This window comes from Podarcis gaigeae (genome assembly GCF_964106915.1).
Source record: "Podarcis gaigeae genome assembly, chromosome: 9".
Lineage (NCBI taxonomy): Eukaryota > Metazoa > Chordata > Lepidosauria > Squamata > Lacertidae > Podarcis > Podarcis gaigeae.
In genome coordinates this window covers 28301959-28315237 of record NC_139685.1, presented here as the reverse complement: position 1 = coordinate 28315237, position 13279 = coordinate 28301959, and the positions used below count along the sequence as shown (strand labels likewise).

At 43.9% G+C, this 13279-nt stretch overlaps 1 long non-coding RNA gene across 1 annotated transcript in view; it reads left to right on the top strand.

Moving 5' to 3' along the window:
• LOC310852585 overlaps positions 1–13279 on the top strand; it is a 60778-nt gene that overhangs the window by 21730 nt on the left and 25769 nt on the right. The window lies entirely within an intron of this gene.

The following is a 13279-nucleotide window of genomic DNA, read 5'->3' as shown; positions in this document are numbered from 1 at the left end:
CAAAAGAAACTGAACTATTTCTGCTGGAGTGTACCTGCTTGCTTGTATGAACAAAGGTTTCAGAAAGTAATCTCCTGGGTCTCTATATAAGGGGCAGGCTAACAGATAATGAGTGATGTCTTCCAGTTGAGGTTGACCACAACTACAAAGTCTGTCTGTGTACAGTACCTTGTTACAGAGTAAGGTTACCAGACATCCCTGTTTCTTGGAGACAGTCCCCGGATTTACAAATCAGTCCCCATACAAAATCTATTGAAGTTGAAAAGTGTCCCTGGATTCATTTGGAAAAAAAAAATCTGGTAACCTTATTATAGAGGCCATCCAAGACTGCAGTGGGCATCACTTGGAAACACAGCTCAATAAAGCCATCCCCCCCCGAAACTGATGAAAGTTGGGGTGGATAACCAGATCTAGAATGCTCTGCAGAACTTAATTTGTGCTGGACCCATTAGGATCCAGGGCTTGGGTCAGCACCTGGCAACTTGGGGCTTCTGCCAGGGCCCCAGCCACCATTGTAGTTTCATGGGCCCAAGTGAAAGATAGGTGAAGAGGCAGGTTGCAATAGGGAACGGGAGGTACTGTCAGGAATGAACCAGCCCCAAGCAAAGGTTTGCAGCCAGCTGCAGAAAGCAGCCAGGAACAGGGGAGAGCCAGCAGCTGCAGTCTTCAGCTCTTCCTGACTTTGACGGGCAGGCTGATAAGGCAGGAGCTGAGAGCAGGCTAGAAGACAGTCAAAGCTCGCCAGAAGCACAATCAGGTGAGAACAAACTCAGAGACAGATTCTCAGACTCGGAAGAGCTGATCCAATAAGTCCTAGGAATTGGCGAATGGGAGGGCTGCTAGATAAGAAGCAAAATAAGCGATGTAAGGGTCGTAAGTTCAATATCTGCTGGAGACAATGGAAGGAATCTTCAGAAGAGTCATCTTGAGTAATGATGCCGAAGGCTTTGTTAGAGCCGTCTGGAGCTATCTGTTTTTGCAATAAATTCTCCTTTTTAATTAACTACGCTTACTGTGTTATCAAGCTGGGAACCTGGGCTCCTGACAGGTACAGTTTCACTAGTGGGATCCCTGCCAACTGGCTTGCTGACCCTTTGACAAATGCCCAAGCATGCTAATCTTAGCTGCCAGCCCTGGGCATTACTTAGACACCTTGTTTCTGAATTTTTGGGGGGCTTTCATGGTAGTCCAGCACTTTGAATTGGCTTCCAGAAACAAAGCTGTTGCACAAAAAGAGATACACACTCCTGGAAATCTGTTGTGTGCAAAGCTTCAGCTTCAGCCTTCTCAAGCCAGCTGAACTTTCCATTTCAAAGGCAGACCTATGTAAGGTAAAAGGTGAAGGACCCCTGGATGGTTAAGTCCAGTCAAGGGCAACTATGGGGTGCAGTGCTCATCTTGCTTCAGGCCTGAGGAAGCTGGTGTTTGTCCGCACACAGCTTTCCAGGTCATGTGGCCAGCATGACTAAACTGCTTCTGGTACAATGGGACATTTACCTTGCCTAGACCCATGTAGAACACATTGCAGCAATCTAATCCCCACCTAGGTAGGTAGGTAGGTAGGTATTACCATGGCCAGATATGTTCTCTCTAGGAATGGGTGCGGCTTTTTTGTGATGCAGTGCTCAATCTGTTAAATACTGTTAGATATGAGAATAAATATCACATTATGTACTTCAGGGCTTACCAACAATTTTATCTGAGGTCAGATGACTTCTGAGATCTCCTCCTCCTCCTCCTTTCTCCCCCTCTCTTATTAACCAATAAACACCTTGCCAGTGCCAGCCATGAAAAGAGATTCTATTCTATTCACTCCACACCCTAAACTGCTTAATTAGGGGGAGAAAGAAAGTAACATGTGTTTAGTAGTCATGCTCCAGTGTGCCTGGATTGAATCAGGTTTCTGTCTCCTTAAGGATCAAACCAAATCTCAGCTTAAACCTCCAGACAGACTTCTTTCTCTTTCCCTTTCAGCTTTCGAAATAAGTTTCTTTAGCGGTGAATGTATATACTATTTCACTCGTGAATGATGCTTTCATGTTCAAGTGCTTCCAGGCTGACTAACTAGGACCAGTTTAAAAACCTAACCTTTGAAGAATATGTGTACTGCTCATGCTTGTGAACCATTTTGACTCAAACTCTGCATGTTCTTGGATTCAGAGTGAAGCTATTTATATGGCCATCTATGGCAGGAATCCATATCATGAATTTATTTGGTAGCTTCGCTTGTATTGCAAACCATCTCATACTTTCTATTGCAAATCCCGTAGAGCTTAATAGATCTTATCACTGTTTCACTGTGATGGTAGCTTGATAAAGGTACCCCTGCCCGTATGGGCCAGTCGTGACCGACTCTAGGGTTGTGCGCTCATCTCGCTCAAGAGGCCGGGAACCGGCGCTGTCCGAAGACACTTCCGGGTCACGTGGCCAGCGTGATGAAGCTGCATCTGGCGAGCCAGCACCAGTGCCGCACACAGAAACGCCGTTTACCTTCCCGCTAGAAAGCGGTACCTATTTATCTACTTGCACTTAGGGGTGCTTTCGAACTGCTAGGTGGGCAGGAGCTGGGACTGAACGACGGGAGCTCACCCCACCGCAGGGATTCGAACCGCCGACCTTACGATCAGCAAGTCCTAGGCATTGAGGTTTTACCCAAAGCGCCACCCGCGCCCCTGGTAGCTTGATACCCCGTATCAATTCCGTCCGCACATTCTGAATGATATCAATTAGAATGGGGATTTCTCTTCCACCCATCTGTTTCCTCTCTTTGCCTTCGTCATTAACCCTTTCTGCTGCAGAAGGGAGACTTTATCCTAGACTGCAGAACTTTGAGATGCCAGAATGCAGGCATGCTACTACACAGGTCAGGCCAGGAAGCTGAGGGAGAGATTTAATTAATGAAGTTGTTAGTCTTACACAAACATGAAAAAAGCTAAAAAAAAAACTTCAGGAAGCACAATGTAAACCAGGGGTAGGCAACCTAAGGCCTGGGGGGCCGGATCCGGCCCAATCACCTTCTCAGTCCAGCCCACGGGCGGTCTGGGAATCAGCTTGTTTTTACATGAGTAGAATGTGTCCTTTTATTTAAAATGCATCTCTGGGTAATTTGTGGTCCCTGCCTGGTGTTTTTACATGAGTAGAATGTGTCCTTTTATTTAAAATGCATCTCTGGATTATTTGTGGGGCATAGAACCACAAATATCCCAGCTGTGGGCTGGTCCACCATCCCTCAGACCACATGGTCTGAGGGACGGTGGACCAGCCCACAGCTGAAAAAGGTTGTTGACCCCGGATGTAAACTCTCATTCATTAAAGGAAGAGTGGGGAGAGAGAGAAACGGTGAAGGCTTCATCAAACCCATTTATAGTAAAAAATAAGAATAGTATTGTCCTGCAAATACAACCAACAACATGACTGCAGTGTCCCATTTCCCAGGGAAGATGGAGACTATGGAACACAGTGCAGCAGAGACGCAGCAAACCTTCCCCATGCATATACTGTGAATTCAGAGCAATGCCAAGCGAAACCACTTGGTTTTTTGGGTTGGTAACCTCTTCAGACACCTCCCTCCCTTTGGCTTCATATGGCTCTGCACTCTTTCTAGATTTCGTGGCATCACCATCTCTCATTCTGTAGTACTGAGTAGAACTCTCATTCATTTATGCCACCTGCGAGTGAAATTCTTTTGGCTTAAGCACCTAAGACAAATCACCCATGGTGTATCTGAATAGCTGTAATTCATTCTCCTGCTTGCCTTTGGAAGTTTGTCTCTTTAGAGTTTATTTCTAGAGACTGGTCCCCAGGGAGTGAATTTCCCAGATGCTTAGGGAGACAGGTGGGGGAAGAAGAAGAAGACAGGAACTTTTTAAAAAAGTTAAATGGCAGGTTTCAATAGTAGTAGTAGTAAGTAATGATGCAGTTGTAGTAATATTTTCCAAGGAGCCACAAGTTTTTATATTGGTTTTCCCCTCTATTGAAAACAGTTTGGGAAAAAGAAAGGAGGATTTATTTACTATTCTCAAGATCATACTAGCTGGATAAAGGCATTGTTAAAACCGCTGTATTAACGAGAACATCTTTTTTACGTGTGCAATGCACATTCTTTTAAAAGGATGGAATTTCAATTTCCCCCAGAAATCACTTTTTAATGGTGTTCTTGCCACTCACATCTATCCAGGCTCTCATTTTGATGCAGTGCTAGGGGAATAAAATCTGCCTGTCTTTTAAATGCACAATTTTGGAGCTCCCAGGAATGGCTGTGACAAAATTCATACTGACTTCAATGAGATCAAGATCAGAATATCAGTTTCCTTTCCTTTCCCCCCTCCTCCTTTCTTCTTGAGTCTACATCTTATGCTTTTAAAATAAACGTTTCCTGGGGATTGTGATAATATAATCTTGTCTTTACTGCCAGAAACTTTAATGTTCATATTTACATGCGTTTCCCAGCATGCCTTTCCCAAGTGTATCTCATCGGCAAAGAATGCACACATAAACATTCCATTCTTTCCTGGAGCCTCCATGTAAAATGGAATACCCTCAACCTAAAACAACAGCTGTCCAACTGCCACCATCTCAATGGAATTCATTAATTTGTTTTTCCCATTTACTTGCTTTCAGCATTATGCAGATTGACGGAATCGAGAATAGCTGAAAGGCTGTTGTTCAACGAAAGCTCGGGAATGTCAGATGCAATTTTGCCTGTTGGGTTTATGGGTGGAGAAAGTCAAGGTGGAACATTCATTCTTCCCTAACTGATCTTCGTTTACCTAACCTGTTAGGAATGTGAAAGAGAAAAAAAATAAGAACACATTTAATAGTTTACTTTTTTCATCTCCCTGGCAGCTGCCTTCATCAAAAGGGGAAAAATCCATCACCTGGTTTGATGTGCTTATTGACCAAGAATCCATCTGTGTAGTATTACCTTAATGAACGCAGGTAACATTTAGATGCTTATTTATTTTCCTGTATGAAGGGAATAATAAAATAAGCCAGGAAATATTTTAATATCTGCTTTTTTAAAAAAAGAAACAATCTAGGTTCTTTTACAGAAGTACAAAGAATGGCTGTCTTTTTAAATATACCATTTTTCAGATGTGATTAAGCTGTTATTTAAATAGGATCTATGCAATTTACTTGGAAAAAGGTAATATTTCTCTCCCACCAGCACCCCACCTATCTGTGTTTAAATGAAATACAAGTCATGAAGGAGTAATTCACCCAGAAGCATGAATATGCCACATCAAGTATAACTACAAGTGACTTATTCAGGAATCACAGACAACTTGGCTTGTGGGTTATTACATATGAATGCGACATAAAATCAACAACATTTAAATTATGCAGAAAGCTACAAAAATAGAGTCATCCCTGCAATTATTTCATATGTGAAATATGCTTCCTACCCTCGCTCATAACCATCCATAACAAAGCTTGTCAAAAATCTCATTTTAATAAGAAAATGTATATCAGTAGGTTTGCATAACCCCTATTAAGCAACATAGTAAAACAAATCTCCCCCCATCTCTGCTTCCTAAAGCCTTTATATATCTGTTGCTGACATTTCAAAATGTAGTGCTAGATTGTTCTCTGAAATGTTTACAGCCTAAAATTGATTCCAAGTAATACATTTTTATTTTTTATTTTTCTTTCTTTCTTAGGCTTGTCTTTTGTTTGGGTAGAAGGCAAACAGAAAATGCAAAAATACTGACTATAGACTGGCTCACAGAGTTGCACACGGCTCATCTTCAGGGCTCCTGCACACCTGTCAATCCTGAAGAGCCACAGTGTCCTTTAGCCTTATGCGTTATGATGGGACCTGTTCAGGGGTATACTATCCTTTAAAGTGGGATTGCAGTTGTGGAAATATGCCACTTCCCACTCCTGCACCGCCCTGCCACCTTCTTTCAGAATGTATCAGACAACTTCTATTAGACTCGCAGACAAAGATTAATTCAAACACACTTTCATTTCCACTGCTTTTCACACAGAGAAATTGGATTTTGAGCTAGCCTGTATTTGTGAAGAGTCTCCAGTAACAACTTAGGGAAGATGCCATCCTCGAAGCGGGATTCCTCATACAGTGGCTACAGGGGTTACAAATGCTTCGGCTTACAAACGCTTCAGGTTACAGACTCCGCTAACCCGGAAGTAGTACCTTGGGTTAAGAACTTTACCTCAGGATGAGAACAGAAATCACATGGCGGCAGCAGGAGGCCCCATTAGCTAAAGTGGTACCTCAGGTTAAGAACAGTTTCAGGTTAAGAAAGGACCTCCGGAACGAATTAAGTTCTTAACCACAGGCACCACTGTAAAACGTGAAGAAGAAAGGTTAAAGCATCTGGGTTGTAGCTCCAGGGTGGGTCTTGGAGCAGTGGACTTGGGGAAACCAGAGAAAGTTTCAGCTTATGTCCCACAGATGAAAGGAGAGAAATGCAGAGAGTCTAGTTTCATTAGACCAGGCTTCCTCAAACTCGGCCCTCCAGATGTTTTGAGACTACAATTCCCATCATCCCTGACCACTGGTCCTGCTAGCTAGGTATCATGGAGTTGTAGGCCAAAAACATCTGGAGGCCAAGTTTGAGGAAGCTTACATTGGACTCATCAGCCCAAGAGGAGCTTCATGGAAGGAGCATAGGAATCTATTGCACCCTGAACCAGACCTTTGGTTCTTCTAGCACAAGGTTAGTGTTCCAGACTGGAACCTCCCTCAGCCCTACTTGGAGTTGTCATGGGACCTCATGCATACAAGGCAGACACTCTACCACTGAGCTCTTCCCCCAAATCTTTTCTGCTGTTGGTTCTCATGTACCAAAAAGGGCAGAATGAATCAGAAAATATCTGGAAAAATGATCTGGTATTAACTGAGAATGCTCACTATACTGACATATTCAAAAGGCCCCTCTCTAAGGTTCCTTCCCCAGGAGCCTAAAGCTCAATTGTCTTGTCTCTGGTTGCTCCACCCACTTCATTTATTTGCATATTCTGGGAGACATGAGGGGAGGGGAGCTGGTCATAGCAGGAGGGGGAGACTCCCTGGATACTTCTGCAGCCTGTCTCATATTTGTCATCTGGCCTCCCCTCCTCTCCTGCCTTCGAGTCCAAACTGCTCTCTGCCACAGACTCTGTCATGTGACAAAGGTATTTGAGAGCAGAAGCAGTAAAGGAGTCTAGAAATGTTGTGAAATGCTGAAAAGCTGCAGAATCATTCAGAATGCTGAATCACTGTGACTCACCTTGAGGATGACTCATTCTCTGTATAAGTATTGTACAGTCATACCTCATGTTACGTCTGCTTCATGTTACGTTCTTTCAGGTTACGTCCCGCGGCAACCCGGAAGTACTGGAATGGGTTACTTCCAGGTTTCGCCACTCGCGCATGTGCAGACGCGCAAAATGACGTCATGCGCATGTGCAGAAGCGGCAAATCGCGACCCGCGCGGATCCCGTTCGCAGCCAGAGGTACCACTGTATCTGCTTGCAGGCAGACTCAGTCAGTCTCTGTTTCAGTCTCTCTCTCTATGTGTGCTCTGTGAAGCCTGTGCTCAGTGGAGACTGTGTGACTCAGTGACTCTGTGTATGCTCTGAAGCTAGTTTAATCCTCTGTTCACTATGCTGTTATTTGCAAACAAGGTTAGCTCAGTAAAGCTTTTATTCTTTTACTGAAGAAGACCCTGCGTTATTAATTTACGCTGCACGTCAGACTCTTCCTGCTCATGAAACCCTGTTACCTCTTCTGCCTCTGACACCTCCTCTTCTCAGTCTGCTTCCTTTTCGCCCTCTCACCACACATCATCATCCCACCACCAGTCTCCTGACTCTGAGCCTTCTTCCCTTGAGAGTTCCCCAGCTGTTGCCTCCCACCACTTATCTGCACCCATCCAGTCCATGACACCCACAAAAGCATAACAATATGTAAATAGTGATTAAAATGGTACTTTCCACCTACATGGGAGGAATCAGCAAGCTCTAGGGAACCCCAAAGTTTTGTAGAAGTACAACAAATCTTTAGGGACCCTCTCCCCCTGGGAAGAAGCGCTCCATGTAAGATAGTGAGAACTGAGCATGTCTAGTGGCCAAGGAATGCTGATTGTTGGTGTTGGGGGGCAGAAAACCAGGAAGCACTGCAGAGGAATATAATGGAATATGCTGGTGGACACCAGGTGGTTTTTTTTAAATAGCAAACTAGCCATGAAAAGGACCACTCCACATTGCACCACTTGGTTGCAAATTTCACTTGTTACTATTATGTTGGGGAACTCCTGTTAGGGAACTCTCAAACAAGCTTGGAAACATTCCTTGGAAAAGAGCCTGAGAATTGCATGAGCAACAGCCTCATAGCAACCATTTCCTGTGTTGTTGAGATTTTCTGCTTTCACGACTGCTTCAAATAAGATAGTAAGAAGTAGTTTCTTTTTCTTAGGAAAAACGGATCCAGGAACAATCTGGTACTTTTCATTGCCTTTCTTATAATGTGTAGATGCTGTTTCTAAGGTCTGTCACTGCTGTTTTGATTGTGAATTGCAACCAATGCCATTACCATCGCAATGTTTAATTCCAGAATTCAACATGTAGGCCAAACTCCTCTTCATGTATGCCAGTAGCCCAAATAGCTTGATCACAGCTCTGTGATTTACGGCCTCAAAAAAATATTTGGCTTTCAGTAAGCAGCGCAATTCAATATTGATGAAGCATCATATTTTCTCTGCATCAGAAGTTTGATTATGACACTGTTTGGTAAAATATTAACAGATGCAATAACACAGATATACGGCTCCAGTTCCTAAACCATTTACTCAATCCAAAGCCTGCTTTCCCCGAATCCAATGTATGCTGACTGGGAAGGAGGAAGAAAGAAAGGGAAAGGGAAAGGGAAAGGGAAAGGGAGTGTGCTGTCTGGAAGAAGATGTGGCTGGCTGGATGGCAAACAGGAGAGCGCCATTGTGGAACACTTTGTGCCAGGTTTCACTTATCATTGTTTAATTCCAAAATGAGGGTCAGGAGTCAAAGTGACCTATTTATTAAGCATTCACCCTGATTTGTTTGTGGGGAGATTAGGCAACGTTGGCTATTTAATGAGCATTCACTCTCATACGCTTGTGGGGAAGCTTAGAGGTTGTGGCCTCAATGCATGTGTCGTAGGCGCCAACTCTATGGGGCTGAGGACACCTCAGCGATGGGCCCCCTCAAAGTTGGGTGGAACCTGGTGCCTATGGCAGGTGCTATCTCACATTTTCCAATGCATTTCTCTGCGGCATCCCCTAATTGTAAAAAGTCTGATCTTTTGGGGAAGTGAGTTTGTAGTGCAAGACCTTCCAATCCATTATAAATGCACAACCTGAATCTGCTAGGATGTGATTGAATCCCACTGAAAACAGTGACAGTCTGGAAGCACCCAAAGAATGCATCTACAAGGCCTTGGTTACACCTGGTGGATTTCTCCCTCCTTCAAATGGCAAACCTCATATTCCATATCAGACACAGAAGCACAGAAAAGTCCTTCTATTACTGTAACTAAGCTCAAGCATGTGTAGTTATTATAATCAATTATTCTTCCCCTGCTTATCCCTCGCTTCCCTCTTCTGCATCCTCTGCTGTCCCCCTTGCATGTAGATTGTAAGTAATGGAACCTGTCCTCTGGTTGCTCGTAAGGTCTGTATTAAAATGTGGCACATTTGAAGATACTTATAGAAGGGAAAAGTTGGTTTCTCCTGATCTGGGTATATGGAAAATCACTTCACCACCTATGAAAACTTTGAAGCAGGCTAATCCTGTCTCTTCCCATAAAATCAAATCCCTTACATTATAATGTAGATTAAATGCAGCTCTCTTATTACTGACACAAGTGGGGAATTCCAGGGGAGGGGGAAATACTCTATTCCATATTCTTAAAAATTCCGAAGGTGTAGCTTTTCCCTTTCATGGTCTTAATTGCTCCGTCTTGGTGATTTATACTACTCATAATGGGATCACAGTTCTATGGAACTGCCAGATTCTAGTTTTGTCATGATGCAACCAAAGCATCAACCAAGAGCAGGAGAGACACCTGCCCCACAATGTCTCTCACCTGAACCTGCCCACCTGAACCTGCCCAATTGTAGGGCCAGGCCCTATGCACACTTTCCTTGAGATAAGCCTCATTGAAATCAGCACTCAAAAATGTATAGTATCAGTCTGTATGTGTGGTTTCCTCGAGAGATGCTTAGATTCCATTTTGCCACAATAGGCTGAAGGGTATCGATATGGGATAAAACAACAACAACTCGAGAGAAGAGCTGTGAGCCAAAAATTCTGTGAAGAGGCAGCTGGGGTCAGTTGCTTACCTGTGTCCACATTACACAACCCTGTAGCAGTTTGGCGTCCCAACCACTGATGGCACTAAGGTTAGCATCTCATCCCATCTCAAGGGATAATATTGGCATAAAAAGTGGAACAGTGGGGTATTTCTAAATGGGACTTGCACAGCTGTTACATGAATATCCAGGCATATAATATATGGATTGATTTATACCAGCCTTTGCCACTCTGCTGCCTTTCAGATGTTTTGGACTACAACTCATGTTGGCCCCAGATATCATGGTCATTGTCCTGAACCCCTGGTCTACCTGGCAGCAAGTCAGTATGTCAAGTCCCCAGTCCAAGGTCAATCCATGTGTCCAAAGTACAAACAAAGCACAGTCCTGCAGAGATCATGGAACTGAGCAGAGATGCTGGAGCTGAGCTCCACCTGGCCAGCTAGGGAGCTGGGCTGTGGGACCTTGACTGCCTCAGTCTCCTGGAGTGCCCTGCCCACTGCTACCTATGCCTCAGAGCCTGCTGTGTTCATGGAGACAGTGTGGAAATGTTTTGGATAGTAGGAGAGGATATATTGATTAAATATTATCTTTCCTCACTCAAGCTAGTGAGCTTGTTGCAGAGCACATTCCCTTGTACATAGCAGGAAGCTAGCTGATAGATTTGTTAGAACCATTTGAGTTAAGCAATCCAGTCTGGCTTGTCCAGATTGGATTGTTCCTGGTAAATCCCCTTTAGTTCCCTCTTAAAAGCAATAATCACCAACTTGTTATCATCCGCCTGTTCTGCCGTTGCGGACTTCTTGGATCATTCTTTGTCTAGCTCCTTCCCTTTGACCGTATTGCCTTAGGTGACCCTGCTGGGAGTACGAGATTCCTGACAGCTTCGCTCACAAGGGTCATAGGAACATGCAAGCCCACTTACCACAACAAGGTGGTGATCCAGTGAATGGGTATCACACAATCGTCTTCTTCAAAAAGTAATGATGAGGTTTACTTACATTCAGTTTACAGTATGATCCTGAAGGCAGACTTTAGCTTGTACAGTGGTACCTCGGGTTAAGAACTTAATTCATTCTGGAGGTCCATTCTTAACCTGAAACTGTTCTTAACCTTAGGTACCACTTTAGCTAATGGGGCCTCCCGCTGCCGTGCAATTTCTGTTCTCATCCTGAAGCAAAGTTCTTAACCCGAGGTACTATTTCTGGGTTAGTGGACTCTGTAACCTGAAGCGTCTGTAGCCCGAGGTACCACTGTAGTTACAGTTACAGAGAAAAGTGTGGGTTCATCCTCTGTGAGTAGGTGACCCCATGTGTTGCTGGCTGACAGCCAGCACACAGCAAAAGGCATCAAGAGAGCGAAGAGTCAGATGGCTGTGTCACTAGCCCCTTTATAGGGTCTGCCAGGGTCACGCCTATCTACCTGGTCACACGCAAGAGGAGGATGCTCCAGACCAGGTGTGCCAGGAAGTCCTCCTGGCTGGAGCAACATCCCCCTGTGTGTCCACTCTGGACAAACAGGAAATGTTGTCTTTGATTGCTTATGTCACATCCCACAGACAGGGCCCCCCTCGCTCTGGTGATGGGTCCTGCTGCTCTGGTTCCTGTGCCCTGACATCCATCCCCTCACCATCCCTTGAGTGCTTCCTACACCAACCTCTCATTCGCCATCACCAGCTTGCCCCAGTATTCCCAGTTACATCCTCTTCCTCCTCTTCCTCTTCCCCGTGGCAAGTTCTTGACAGTCATCCAATTGGCAAAGGCTGATTGAATAAAGACTTTCTCTGAATTGTACCACTTCAGGGCACAGGAAAAGGCTCTGCTCTCTGCATCTCCCAGCAACACCTAATACTTTTACTCTTCCCCCCGATAATGTTTAGTAGAACAAAACAGTAAATATTATGGGGAGAAAAAGGGAGGGACATGGGACTTTTTGCAACAATTGCACACCAGCTTTAATGTGTAGTTCTGGCCTTAGATAGCAAGCAAGCAATGGGACATCAACAGTGTTTGATAGCATGCTTTGGGGAAATGGGGAGGAGGTGGGGCAGGATAAGTCATTCCATATGAACTCTTCTATATGCTAACATTTAAAAATGAAAAAACAAACAAACAAACCATAAAGCCCTTTGAAGCATGAGAGGAAGGGATGTGATTCTGACTTGCGTGCTTGTTCATTTGGAATCACTTCACAAAGAAAATCGTCTTGAAGCCAGTTCAGTATAAATCACATTCTACTTCAAAGAGCCAGCATCTAATTCAAACAAATGTATGCAACCCCCAGACCAACAAGTTCAGAATGCTAACTTCGTGATGCAGGCTTACATTCTCACCCCATTGCGCAAAGTGTGAAGTAAGTGAAAGCGATTTTGTAAACCGCAAACATTTTCGCTCCAGCTAAAGGGACTGAAATGGGAGAGGCAGGAAAAAACCAAAATTAAACAGACCACTTCAAAGTGAGTGGGGGGACGGACGGACTATGACACCCCCTGCCTTTGAATAAGATGTATTTGCAGACTTTAAAAAGCATGTGGCTGATGTCACAGATAATTCGTTTCAGTGACGATACCATGGACAGACTTTGGTAAATATGCTTAGAACATATGCTTGCTTTCTAAAATCTGTTAATGACCCTGCAAATGGAGCATAGATTTCTGAGTATATTTTACATGAAGCTTATATGAGTATCGGCTATTAGGAACTGACTCTTAGGCTATGTAAACAGTACTGGCTAAAAATGCAGCCAGATCATTCTTTTCCTCAATTTGGATTGAAGCTTGTTTGGGGGCAAAACGCATCAAAGCACAGTATTTCATAAGAAGCAACAGGATAGATAGCAGAATAGATATGGATTGTGGCTAATGTTGCCTGCTTTCAAAACAGTAGTAGGAATGCACTGGATGCAGTGTAAACTTTTATTTTTTATTTTATAGTTTTACCATTTTGTAAACCACTTTGGGGTTGTTGTTTTAAATAAATAAATAGATA